Source organism: Ranitomeya imitator, chromosome 9 (assembly GCF_032444005.1).
Source record: "Ranitomeya imitator isolate aRanImi1 chromosome 9, aRanImi1.pri, whole genome shotgun sequence".
Lineage (NCBI taxonomy): Eukaryota > Metazoa > Chordata > Amphibia > Anura > Dendrobatidae > Ranitomeya > Ranitomeya imitator.
In genome coordinates, this window is record NC_091290.1 from 49,386,405 (window position 1) to 49,398,483 (window position 12,079).

Here is a 12,079-nt window from a genome sequence, read left to right on the forward strand (position 1 = left end):
TGCACATGACCATATTTTCAGTTCCAGTGTGATCTAACAAAACATCGGCTCACGCTCAGTCCAATGTTATTCTATGGGACCAAGCACACGTCCAAATTTTTTCCTTGGACCGCAAGAGTCCGAGGAAAAAAATTGCAGAATGCCAGAGTTGGATCCAACTATAATATTGCATGCGCCCAAGCAGGTCCATGGGTCAGTGGAAAAAAATCGGACTGACACAATGGAGAAGACGGAGACATTTTTTTTGTCCTTCTTCTCATCAAAGAAAATCAGAGCACACTGTGATCACTCTCTGAGCAAACTCTGACCAGGGTGTGATTAGCATAATCGGCCCAATTCTCTCGGATGAGCGAATATACGCTTGTGAGAAGAAAATGGGAAAATCCAGCAACCGCCAAAAATCATAAAGCTTCACATTTATTAGTAGACTTAAAACATGAAAAGGAAAAATAAAATAAAAAACATGATAACAGTGGACGCATTTCGAGCTACACTAGCTCTTAATCATGAATATGAGCCTTTTTATTTTGGGATAATTTTCATAGTCTTTACCAAGTGGGGCGGCTTACAGGCGATTACACAAAACAGTTTAAAAACAGAGAATCTTGTGACGAGACATGCCCTCCTTGGAAAATGCCATAAATATTAACCCTATATAAAAAGGTCCAGATCACTGTAAACATATGGCAAATTAAATCAAAATAAATACATAAGAGAGCAGTGGGAATAAAATAATAGGTGATATGTCCCCTTTAAAATCTACAGCTAATTGCTGCAAAGTTGACATACTTAGCATTTCTAATTTTGGTGTTTTGTTAGATTTTTTTTTGCTCACTCCTTGATAAAGCCACTAGGCGAAACGTACGTTGGAGTCACAGGAGCCACGGGGTTCGGACCACTGGTATATTTTTCTACTATTCCTTTCCCCCATTTATCTATGCCTTTTTTCATATATACATGTTTGCTATATTTATTTATAATAATTATTCTATAGGCTACTTATATGGGGTTTGAATATACTGTATATGATCATGTTATTTAGTCTTTGTACCTAATATAATTATCCGTGCGCTGTGGTTTCTGCATATTTTGTCACTTGGTTTCCCCTTTTTATGTCTTTCATATTTTAATATTATGAACAAATAAAAATTTTATATTTTACATACTTTTTTCTTTCCGGTTTATTTACTAATCTTGAGTATGGATAACTGAAACACAACCTATAAAAGGGAATGAGTCATCAAGTTTTTACTTCCTAATCTAATGTAGTGGCAGAGACCCTGATTCCTGTGATTTGTCACTTACTGGGCTCCTTAGTGAAGTTTTTATAAAATCACTTTATAATCAGCATGAGACTATTACTAGAGGACTAGTAAACCTGCTGCCATGTAGTCCAACCACACCCCCACCACTGATTGTCAGCTGTCTAACTATGTGCAGTGTACACAGAATGCAGACAATTGGCGGAGTTATACAGAGCTCAGCAATCAGAGAACTGCTAGATCTGAATCAGATAAATCAGTGTTTAGTCAAAACTGTAGAACTTGGAAAAAGTAAGTGATTCAATGCTGGATTCAGGGATTCAGAGTCTCTGCCCTCACATTACGCTGCTCGCAGATGGGGTAGAAAAAAATCTGATGACAGATTCCGTCTAAGGTTTTTGCTATGTAATCTGAATACAGGATGAGGTAGAGGTTAAATCGCTGAATTCAATGATGTGTCACATGTCAGGATGTGCGTTGTTGTTTACTTAACACTGAAGGTTTTATTACCTGGTGATTTTCATTGCTGCAGCAGTGCGTGACTGCTAGTATGACTCCGCCCACTCCTGTGATAAGCAGCTCACTGTCTATAGACTTTGTACATAGATCGTCTGGTGTGGACTGGAATTATGGTTTCTATGTCTACATTATGCTACTCTCAAATCTCAAAGGAGGTAGCAAAAACCTGCTGACTAATTCCAATTAAAGTGAAACATGCTCTGATTATGTCATATTTTGGCAAGTTTTCCATAGGTTTCTCTAGAAAATGTATGTCTTAAGTGTGACATATTAACAAAAAGAAATAAACCTACAAAATGCTTGTGAAAAAGGAATGAAAAAAAATTCAAAATTCGGTGGCCTTGTTTAAAACCACTGAATAAAAACCATGTGTGAAAAAGTCCTAAAGACTTGAATCTCTGCTCCCTGCAGACCGTTAATGTCTTTAAATGACGTCTATTAATTTTGCATTTACCTGTGGTTGGTATTGTTGGTGGGACTGTAGCTGTACAATGAGGAGGTAAAAGTTTGCAGCAAAAAACGCTGATCTCATAGTTCAAGCACATGCCGTCGGGCTGATCTGTGTTGTTACACATGAGTCCGGTGGAGACATCACATGTCACAATCTGTCCCAGAGCGCTAAGTGGCACATCTGGCAGGGTTTTTGCTCTGCATGAAATATTCAGTGGCTTCACACAAATGTCTTGTCCTCCTTTCCTGATGTCATCAAGCATCTCATAATCTCCTCCATTTTGAGGTGTAGGAACAGACACATCAATATAGGGTGACCATTCACAAACAGGGTTACAGTTGGGGACTGAAAAACACAATAGGAAACAAGATCTGTAAGTACAAGAATTCAACAAAATGAATATTTGCTTACCTATTTATACATATTGATATTTCATTTTGCAAAAGCAATATATGTCTATAACCAGAGGAAGCGTCCCATGCCCAGGTCTGTATTCTAGGGTGTGTATTTAGCTTGGGTTTATGGGGTCTATTTTGAAACTTTGTTTAGGATTTGTACTTTTTCTCAGGTCTGTATGTATTTCCCGTGTCTGGTCTGAGGTCTGTATTTATTCCCCGTGTCTGGTCTGAGGTCTGTATTTATTCCCCATGTCTGGTCTGAGGTCTGTATTTATTCCCCGTGTCTGGTCTGAGGTCTGTATTTATTTCCCATGTCTGGTCTGAGGTCTGTATGTATTTCCCGTGTCTGGTCTGAGGTCTGTATGTATTTCCTGTGTCTGGTCTGAGGTCTGTATTTATTTCCCACGTCTGGTCTGAGGTCTGTATTTATTTCCTGAGTCTGGTCTGAGGTCTGTATGTATTTCCTGAGTCTGGTCTGAGGTCTGTATTTATTTCCCGTGTCTGGTCTGAGGTCTGTATGTATTTCCCGTGTCTGGTCTGAGGTCTGTATTTGTTTCCTGTGTCTGGTCTGAGGTCTGTATGTATTCTCCGTGTCTGGTCTGAGGTCTGTATGTATTTCCCATGTCTGCTCTGAGGTCTGTTTGTATTTCCCATGTCTGGTCTGAGGGCTGTATTTATTTCCCGTGTCTGGTCTGAGGTCTGTATTTATTTCCTGAGTCTGGTCTGAGGTCTGTATTTATTCCCCGCGTCTGGTCTGAGGTCTGTATTTATTTCCCATGTCTGGTCTGAGGTCTGTATTTATTTCCCATATCTGGTCTGAGGTCTGTATTTATTTCCCGTGTCTGGTCTGAGGTCTGTGTTTATTTCCCGTGTCTGGTCTGAGGTCTGTATTTATTTTCCATGTCTGGTCTGAGGTCTGTATTTATTTCCTGAGTCTGGTCTGAGGTCTATATTTATTTCCTGTGTCTGGTCTGAGGTCTGTATTTATTCCCCGCGTCTGGTCTGAGGTCTGTATTTATTTCCCATGTCTGGTCTGAGGTCTGTATTTATTTCCCATGTCTGGTCTGAGGTCTGTATTTATTTCCCGTGTCTGGTCTGAGGTCTGTGTTTATTTCCCGTGTCTGGTCTGAGGTCTGTATTTATTTCCCATGTCTGGTCTGAGGTCTGTATTTATTTCCCATGTCTGGTCTGAGGTCTGTATGTATTTCCCGTGTCTGGTCTGAGGTCTGTATTAATTTCCCGTGTCTGGTCTGAGGTCTGTATGTATTTCCTGAATCTGGTCTGAGGTCTGTATGTATTTCCCATGTCTGGTCTGAGGTCTGTATTTATTTCCCGTGTCTGGTCTGAGGTCTGTATTTATTTCCCGTGTCTGGTCTGAGGTCTGTATGTATTTCCCATGTCTGGTCTGAGGTCTGTATTTATTTCCTGAGTCTGGTCTGAGGTCTGTATTTATTTCCTTTGTCTGGTCTGAGGTCTGTATGTATTCCCCATGTCTGGTCTGAGGTCTGTATGTATTTCCCATATCTGGTCTGAGGTCTGTATTTATTTCCTGAGTCTGGTCTGAGGTCTGTATTTATTCCCCGTGTCTGGTCTGAGGTCTGTATTTATTTCCCATGTCTGGTCTGTGGTCTGTATGTATTTCCCATGTCTGGTCTGAGGTCTGTATGTATTTCCCATGTCTGGTCTGAGGTCTGTATGTATTTCCCATGTCTGGTCTGAGGTCTGTATGTATTTCCCATGTCTGGTCTGAGGTCTGTATGTATTTCCCATGTCTGGTCTGAGGTGTGTATTTATTTCCCGTGTCTGGTCTGAGGTCTGTATCTATTTCCCATGTCTGGTCTGAGGTCTGTATTTATTTCCCATGTCTGGTCTGAGGTCTGTATTTATTTCCCGTGTCTGGTCTGAGGTCTGTATTTATTTCCTGTGTCTGGTCTGAGGTCTGTATTTATTCCCTGTGTCTGGTCTGAGGTCTGTATGTATTTCCCATGTCTGGTCTGAGGTCTGTATTTATTCCCCGTGTCTGGTCTGAGGTCTGTATGTATTTCCCATGTCTGGTCTGAGGTCTGTATGTATTTCCCATGTCTGGTCTGAGGTCTGTATTTATTTCCTGAGTCTGGTCTGAGGTCTGTATTCATTTCCCGTGTCTGGTCTGAGGTCTGTATTTATTCCCCGTGTCTGGTCTGAGGTCTGTATTTATTTCCTGAGTCTGGTCTGAGGTCTGTATTTATTTCCCATGTCTGGTCTGAGGTCTGTATGTATTTCCCATGTCTGGTCTGAGGTCTGTATGTATTTCCCATGTCTGGTCTGAGGTCTGTATTTATTTCCTGAGTCTGGTCTGAGGTCTGTATTTATTTCCTGTGTCTGGTCTGAGGTCTGTATTTATTTCCCGTGTCTGGTCTGAGGTCTGTATTTATTCCCCGCATCTGGTCTGAGGTCTGTATTTATTTCCTGTGTCTGGTCTGAGGTCTGTATGTATTTCCCATGTCTGGTCTGAGGTCTGTATGTATTTCCCGTGTCTGGTCTGAGGTCTGTATTTATTTCCTGTGTCTGGTCTGAGGTCTGTATTTACTTCCCGTGTCTGGTGTGAGGTCTGTATTTATTTCCTGTGTCTGGTCTGAGGTCTGTATTTATTTCCCGTGTCTGGTCTGAGGTCTGTATTTATTCCCCGCGTCTGGTCTGAGGTCTGTATTTATTTCCCGTGTCTGGTCTGAGGTCTGTATTTATTTCCCGTGTCTGGTCTGAGGTCTGTATTTATTTCCTGTGTCTGGTCTGAGGTCTGTATTTATTTCCTGTGTCTGGTCTGAGGTCTGTATTTATTTCCCGTGTCTGGTCTGAGGTCTGTATTTATTTCCCGTGTCTGGTCTGAGGTCTGTATTTATTTCCCGTGTCTGGTCTGAGGTCTGTATTTATTTCCCATGTCTGGTCTGAGGTCTGTATTTATTTCCCATGTCTGGTCTGAGGTCTGTATTTATTTTTCGTGTCTGGTCTGATGTCTGTATTTATTCCCCGTGTCTGGTCTGAGGTCTGTATTTGTTTCCTGTGTCTGGTCTGAGGTCTGTATTTATTTCCTGAGTCTGGTCTGAGGTCTGTATTTATTTCCTGTGTCTGGTCTGAGGTCTGTATTTATTTCCCATGTCTGGTCTGAGGTCTGTATTTATTTCCCATGTCTGGTCTGAGGTCTGTATTTATTTCCTGAGTCTGGTCTGAGGTCTGTATTTATTTCCCGTGTCTGGTCTGAGGTCTGTATTTATTTCCCATGTCTGGTCTGAGGTCTGTATTTATTTCCCATGTCTGGTCTGAGGTCTGTATGTATTTCCCATGTCTGGTCTGAGGTCTGTATTTATTTCCCGTGTCTGGTCTGAGGTCTGTATGTATTTCCCATGTCTGGTCTGAGGTCTGTGTTTATTTCCCGTGTCTGGTCTGAGGTCTGTATTTATTTCCCATGTCTGGTCTGAGGTCTGTATTTATTTCCCGTGTCTGGTCTGAGGTCTGTATGTATTTCCCATGTCTGGTCTGAGGTCTGTATTTATTTCCCGTGTCTGGTCTGAGGTCTGTATGTATTTCCCATGTCTGGTCTGAGGTCTGTGTTTATTTCCTGTGTCTGTTCTGAGGTCTGTATTTATTTCCCATGTCTGGTCTGAGGTCTGTATTTATTTCCCATGTCTGGTCTGAGGTCTGTATTTATTTCCTGAGTCTGGTCTGAGGTCTGTATTTATTTCCCGTGTCTGGTCTGAGGTCTGTATTTATTTCCCGTGTCTGGTCTGAGGTCTGTATTTATTTCCCATGTCTGGTCTAAGGTCTGTATGTATTTCCCATGTCTGGTCTGAGGTCTGTATTTATTTCCCGTGTCTGGTCTGAGGTCTGTATGTATTTCCCATGTCTGGTCTGAGGTCTGTGTTTATTTCCTGTGTCTGGTCTGAGGTCTGTATTTATTTCCCATGTCTGGTCTGAGGTCTGTATTTATTTCCCATGTCTGGTGTGAGGTCTGTATTAATTTCCCGTGTCTGGTCTGAGGTCTGTATTTATTTCCCGTGTCTGGTCTGAGGTCTGTATTTATTTCCCATGTCTGGTCTGAGGTCTGTATTTATTTCCCATGTCTGGTCTGAGGTCTGTATTTATTTTCCGTGTCTGGTCTGAGGTCTGTATTTATTCCCCGTGTCTGGTCTGAGGTCTGTATTTGTTTCCTGTGTCTGGTCTGAGGTCTGTATTTATTTCCTGAGTCTGGTCTGAGGTCTGTATTTATTTCCTGTGTCTGGTCTGAGGTCTGTATGTATTTCCCATGTCTGGTCTGAGGTCTGTATTTATTTCCCATGTCTGGTCTGAGGTCTGTATTTATTTCCCGTGTCTCGTCTGAGGTCTGTATTTATTTCCCGTGTCTGGTCTGAGGTCTGTATTTATTTCCCGTGTCTGGTCTGAGGTCTGTATTTATTTCCCATGTCTGGTCTGAGGTCTGTATTTATTTCCCATGTCTGGTCTGAGGTCTGTATATATTTCCCGTGTCTGGTCTGAGGTCTGTATGTATTTCCCATGTCTGGTCTGAGGTCTGTATTTATTTCCCATGTCTGGTCTGAGGTCTGTATTTATTTCCCATGTCTGGTCTGAGGTCTGTATGTATTTCCCATGTCTGGTCTGAGGTCTGTGTTTATTTCCCATGTCTGGTCTGAGGTCTGTGTTTATTTCCCATGTCTGGTCTGAGGTCTGTATGTATTTCCCATGTCTGGTCTGAGGTCTGTGTTTATTTCCCATGTCTGGTCTGAGGTCTGTATTTATTTCCCATGTCTGGTCTGAGGTCTGTATGTATTTCCCATGTCTGGTCTGAGGTCTGTGTTTATTTCCCATGTCTGGTCTGAGGTCTGTGTTTATTTCCCGTGTCTGGTCTGAGGTCTGTATTTATTTCCCATGTCTGGTCTGAGGTCTGTATTTATTTCCCATGTCTGGTCTGAGGTCTGTATGTATTTCCCATGTCTGGTCTGAGGTCTGTGTTTATTTCCCGTGTCTGGTCTGAGGTCTGTATTTATTTCCCGTGTCTGGTCTGAGGTCTGTATTTATTTCCCGTGTCTGGTCTGAGGTCTGTATGTATTCCCCGTGTCTGGTCTGAGGTCTGTATGTATTTCCCATGTCTGGTCTGAGGTCTGTATTTATTTCCCATGTCTGGTCTGAGGTCTGTATTTATTTCCCATGTCTGGTCTGAGGTCTGTATGTATTTCCCATGTCTGGTCTGAGGTCTGTATTTATTTCCCATGTCTGGTCTGAGGTCTGTATGTATTTCCCATGTCTGGTCTGAGGTCTGTATTTATTTCCCATGTCTGGTCTGAGGTCTGTATGTATTTCCCATGTCTGGTCTGAGGTCTGTGTTTATTTCCCATGTCTGGTCTGAGGTCTGTGTTTATTTCCCGTGTCTGGTCTGAGGTCTGTATTTATTTCCCATGTCTGGTCTGAGGTCTGTATTTATTTCCCATGTCTGGTCTGAGGTCTGTATGTATTTCCCATGTCTGGTCTGAGGTCTGTGTTTATTTCCCGTGTCTGGTCTGAGGTCTGTATTTATTTCCCGTGTCTGGTCTGAGGTCTGTATTTATTTCCCGTGTCTGGTCTGAGGTCTGTATGTATTCCCCGTGTCTGGTCTGAGGTCTGTATGTATTTCCCATGTCTGGTCTGAGGTCTGTATTTATTTCCCATGTCTGGTCTGAGGTCTGTATTTATTTCCCATGTCTGGTCTGAGGTCTGTATGTATTTCCCATGTCTGGTCTGAGGTCTGTATTTATTTCCCATGTCTGGTCTGAGGTCTGTATGTATTTCCCATGTCTGGTCTGAGGTCTGTGTTTATTTCCCGTGTCTGGTCTGAGGTCTGTATTTATTTCCCGTGTCTGGTCTGAGGTCTGTATGTATTTCCCATGTCTGGTCTGAGGTCTGTGTTTATTTCCCATGTCTGGTCTGAGGTCTGTATGTATTTCCCATGTCTGGTCTGAGGTCTGTATGTATTTCCCGTGTCTGGTCTGAGGTCTGTATTTATTTCCCGTGTCTGGTCTGAGGTCTGTATTTATTTCCCGTGTCTGGTCTGAGGTCTGTATGTATTTCCCGTGTCTGGTCTGAGGTCTGTATTTATTTCCCGTGTCTGGTCTGAGGTCGGCATTTTCCCCCCAAATCTATTCCATCATATGAATGATCTTTGCATTCATCATATGTGGACATACACTATGTCTCTTTAATGGCCACAAACACACAGAAAGCAATGAATTACAAAAAGTTAACAAAAAAAAACCTTCTCCACTAATATTTATCACATTATTATTAGCATAGAAGCAGAAATAAATCACAACAGTAACTTACCACAAGTAACACTGGCACAGCAACCAATGTATGATATCTCAGCCACTGAATCGTCTGGACATGTGGGAATTATTCTATTGCATAAATTAATATTGCACACTACGAAGAAAAGAAAGAAACGTAATTATTTATCTTGAACGTTCTCTATTCTCGCTACAATAACAATTTAAAGTTTGAGCCACATATGAGTAAATGCTTTTGTTGCGGGAACCAATTTTTCACTTACTATATACACAAAACATAGACTATAAAATAAAGCATAATATACCCAATATGTATATTGAATGAAGACCCTTGGCACACTGTAAAAGGAGCACTCGGCACTTAACACTCAGAGGCGCTTTCATGCAATTTTGCATCAAAGCGTAAAAATCTATAAAACTAAATAGTAACGGTTATTTGAAGTTTTATTTAATAAATCGATAGTAAACACGAAAATGCTGCAAACAAATTTCTAATATATCTCAGCAGTGAAATCCGTTTCGCCTGGACTGCTCTTTCAATCTAAATTCACGAGTAAAATCGGTAAAATCTGTATTCAGTGAAGGCAGACTTTCCCATTACTGAGATAGGAAATGACAGTGCTCCTAAGATTCTTGGAAGAGGGGAGGGAGGAGAAGCTAGAGGAAGACACAGACTTGCTTCTGCAAGTTACACTTCTCCATAGAACTTTATGAGCACCAAGTGTTATCTCCTATCTCACTAGTAGTAAAATTTGCATTCATTGAAAACAGATTTTATCCATGAATTGAGAATTTTGAAAAGAAAAGAAAAGTCCAGGAGTAAAAAGTAGAAGATTTCTTTCATAGGATACATTACAAAGTTTCTTGTTTTCATATTTAACCCCTTAACCCCCCGGAGTTTTTTCGTTTTTTCGTTTTCGTTTTTCGCTCCACCCTCCTTCCCAGAGCCATAACTTTTTTATTTTCCATTAATATGGCCATGTGAGGGCTTATTTTTTGCAGGATGAGTTGTACTTTTAAATGACATCATTGGTTTCACCATGTCGTCTACTAGAAAATGGGAAAAAAAATTCCAAGTGCGGTGAAATTGCAAAAAACAAAGCGTAAGCCCACACTTGTTTTTTGTTTGGCTTTTTTGCTAGTTTCACTAAATGCTCTAAAACTGACCTGACATTATGATTCTCCAGGTCAGTACGAGTTCATAGACACCAAACATGTCTAGGTTCTTTTTTAATTAAGTCGTGAAAAAAAATTCCAAACTTTGCTAAAAAAAACTTGCGCAACTTTTCGATACCTGTAGCGTCTTCATTTTTTGTGATCTCGGGTTGGTGAGGGCTTATTTTTGGCATGCTGAGCTGACGATTTTAATGATACCACTTTTGTGCAGATACGTTCTTTTGATCGTCCGTTATTGCATTTTAATGCAATGCTGCAGTGACCAAAAAAAATTTAATTCTGGCGTTTTTAATTTTTTTATCGCTACGTTGTTTAGCGATCAGGTTAATGCTTTTTTATACCAAATATGTGTATGTTTCTTTTTTTATTGTTTTATTTTGAATGGGGCGAAAGGGGGGTGATTTAAACTTTTATATTAGTTTTACTTTTTTTCATATTTTTAAATACTTTTTTTTACTTTTGCCATGCTTTATTAGCCTCCATGGGAGGCTAGAAGCTGCCACAACATGATTGGCTCTGCTACATAGAGGCGATTGCCTCTTTTTAGCAGAATTACAGCATTGCTATGAGCGCCGACCACAGGGGCCGATCATAGAGGTCTCAAGGAGACCTTTGGTTGTCATGCCCACACTCCGATGATCCCCGATCACATGACGGGGGTCACTGCTGCGCGCATTTCCGGCCAGATGGCCAGAAACGATTGATAAATGCAGCTATCACAGTTTGACAGTGGCATTTACCTAGTTAATATGCGTGGGTGGATCGCGAGTCCACCCGCACCTATTGCGGGCACATGTCAACTGTTCAAAACAGCTGATATGTCCCGGCCTTGATGCGGGCTCACCACCGTAGCCCACAACAAAGCGGGGGTTCTGCCATCGCATGTACAATTCTGTCCAATGGCAGAAAGGGGTTAATGTTGATTACTGAGAAAAGAAAATTATGGTTATTCTATACATATGTTTTTCATAGGAGACTTGTGATGGACACTACATGGGTGTCATCTATGTTGAAGTCTAGTAAATGCTTCAATTTTTTTTAAGACAGACCTTAGTTACATGTGGAAAACTGCTGATGTACAGTAAACTGATCCCATAGATTATTATTGAGTCAGTGTGCTGTCTATTGTGCACACGGACAATGCACTGTTCAAAAACAGCGACCAAGTCTGAAAGAACGCTAATGAAAGATCAATTTTTTATTTTATTGTTGCTTTTCCACTTTTCAGCAGCTATTTAATTTATTTTTTATTTTTTTATTTATGTGGTACAAATTGCAATATTTTTTTTATCACTGTTTTAGGGTACATAAGTCTGCAAATGGAGATTCTGGTTTGGCTTTTATCCTAAGTCATGTGACAAGGCTCGTTAAAGGGTCGACATTGACTGTTAGGATTGCTACTTCCAATAGATGGCACTAGAGTTCTAGTCCTCTTCCTCTCTGAAGATAATTTTTTTTAAAAATTACTATGTAATTCATACAGGAAAGATAAATATCTTGGTACCGTGTTAGCCAGTAGATAGAAAAATATTTAGAATTGAGAGTCCTCAGTGGTTGATACCTTTTAATGGCTAACTGAAAAGATGGTAACAAATTGCAAGCTTTCGAGACTACTCAGGTCTCTTCATCAGGCAAAGACTAATACAAACTCTGAAGAATCACATATTTATACACAACACAGCACAGAACTGTCATTATGGGAGAGTGATAAGTAATAAACAGTTGTGTCCATAAATATTGGAAAGTTCCTAGATTAGGAGTGAATGTTTTGTTGTCCTCTGATTGGGGTCTGGTTCTGTTATGATGACCCCACATGGTCATCAACAAGATCTATCTATAGGAGACTGGCACAGCAATGGGAAGTAAAATGGCTCCACAGTATGCAAATCTTTTCATGGCCAAGCTTGAAAGCGACTTTTTGTCCTCACGTCCCATCAGGCCTCTGGCATACTACCGCTACATTGATGACATTTTAATCATCTG